This window comes from Solenopsis invicta, chromosome 4, assembly GCF_016802725.1.
Source record: "Solenopsis invicta isolate M01_SB chromosome 4, UNIL_Sinv_3.0, whole genome shotgun sequence".
NCBI classification, from domain to species: Eukaryota; Metazoa; Arthropoda; class Insecta; order Hymenoptera; family Formicidae; genus Solenopsis; species Solenopsis invicta.
Genome location: NC_052667.1, coordinates 27,542,609 through 27,545,109, shown reverse-complemented (window position 1 = coordinate 27,545,109; position 2,501 = coordinate 27,542,609).

The following is a 2,501-nucleotide window of genomic DNA, read 5'->3' as shown; positions in this document are numbered from 1 at the left end:
ATATATATATCTCAGTCATGCGCGTAAATCCGTCTCTAAAGCATGTAGTTTTATTAGGAAAATTACTTGGGACGCGTATAACGCGAACCATTCCTTTGATAGTCGATCAAGAGATTTGGCTTCAGAGCAACAATATCGCTCCTAAAATAAATTGTATGGAAATGAATATCGCTCTTACTTCTGAGAAGGATGTGCAAAACTATTAAATCTTTTTGCATTTCGTTAAAGTATTATGTTAATAACTCGTATTTCATACTGCGTATTGCTGAGTTTCATCGTTGATAATGCTGTCGCAGAATTTGCAGATTTTTAAATGGGATCGTGTTTCACATGGTCTTCCTTCCCATTCGCGAATAAAATTACTCACGAGATTTAGGAGAGTCTTTGTCTGAATATGCGCCGGTGGTTCTGCAATATTACAAGATATTTTATGCAATGCGAAAAGCATCGTGCGAAAAATGCTATATCCCGTGAATTAGCGAGCGTGGCAATAAAAATAACTAAAGAGATAGTTGTATAAGTCCCAGCGCTTGTATAATTTATGAGGTAGCGAAATAATTCTATCTAGCGTAATGCATTTTTGAGATTTATCCAGCGTATTAAATTGGTGTTTAATTAATTAAAAGATAATTAATAATACTAATATTTTATTTTAATAGTACTTTTAACTTGATCGCAGGACATCATATTCTCTTCTGCCTCTTTTATTAACATAGATAAGGGCTGAAGTTTTTTGGATGCTTGGGTGCACGGTAAGTCAGCTAATTCAAATAAAACAGATTCAACCTGAGACAAATAATTTTTCGTCGGCGATGATTTTGTAAGATTCGTCATTATAGTCTCAACCTGAAAAATTTGTATACAATTGCGCATTAAACAGATATTCCTATTTTTATTTCTTACTTTATTTTATTAATTTTTTAATTTATTATGTTAAATATTTTTATTGATTTTTTTAAATTTGTTATATTTACTTTGACTATACCTTTTAATATATTTGTCAATTTAAAACAACACACATTATGGAAAATATTTGCGAACAAACTTGGACGTTTAATTCCTTGTTTGAATCGATTTTTATAAACGCCCGATGCCGTCATTTCATTCTCTATCATTTTAAATTTTTTATGATTTTTGCAGCGGCATTTTTTTGCAATAAACAAAATATTGAATGTGGAGTTGAATGTGAAACAAGGTGTATTGTGGCGCGTTTTTTATTTGATTAATATGCACAAAGAATAAAAATTGTTTATTCGATAAATTTGAAAAAAGAAAAAAAACAATTCAATATGTGATACTCTCAAAAAACGAGAATTAGCATTGTCGATAAATGCTTATTCATTAATTTTTATTTGATTAATGTTTGATACTTTTCGCGCATATTTTTCATAAGTTTCAATGTTTTAGTTAAACGTATACGTTATCAGATTACGTTGTTTTAATATCATACCGATCAGTGTAAACGTTTTGATATTTTGATCAACTGTGCCGCATCACGAGAGAACAATTTTGATATTTGCATAATAACAATTATTTTGCTTAAGTATACTTTAAACACGAGAATTGATTTTCGATGTTGGTTATTGCGTAATTGGGAAATGTTCTACTGTTTCCATATATCGCATCGATCAGTGCGTAAGTGAGCACCGTAAAGCGTTAGTGATTTAATTATGTTTACATTGTGCCTTTGAAATAACTCTAACTTTTTCTTTTTGCTACTCGCTCCTTTGATAAAATAAATATATCCTATATAAAAAAAGTAAAGTTTGTAAAAATCATATAAATATTACAAAAGTTATGAGAGAAATTAGATATGGGTACACATAACTTTCATTACAATTTTACATTAGCACAAAAAGAAATAAATAATATAAAAAATTGTAAAAAAAGAAAATTACTTCGTTATTATACAAATTAATCGTTAACGCTATTACCTTCGTTAGAATCCGTAGATTAATTTTTCTTGACGCCTGCACCTTTTATCGAAGGCATTGAAGCTTCGTTACGAGAAATTCGTCTCTCGCGTTAGTTTTGAATTTTATACGAGGTTAGTTAGAATTTCGCGCAGCGTGGCTGATTACGAGTTTCATGGCGAATCTTTCTAGCGAATCAGTCTGCCGTTATACCATTTGTTTCGCCGATAGCAATCTTGGTCGTAAATCGCCGGCTCCTCGTGACACTTTTTATCGATAAAGCGAACCTCCGACAGGCGACAACTGACATTCGTTACACGAAGTGAGATAACCGCGTTTGTTTCAATTTTCGCGATAACCCGCAGCCACCTTTATGTTTACAATGCCATTTGCAACGCCAATAAAGTATACGGATTATTTTAAATAAGAGAAAAGAAGTTAATGACATGGCAATTTAGGAGCCTGCTTTTTTGAATTAATAGCAAGATTAATTCGAAATACACTTGCGTAACATTTTTATCGTTTTATTAAAGCTTAGGTAATAAGGTGGAAAGCATGTATATTTTATCGTGCATATAAAGTACTGAT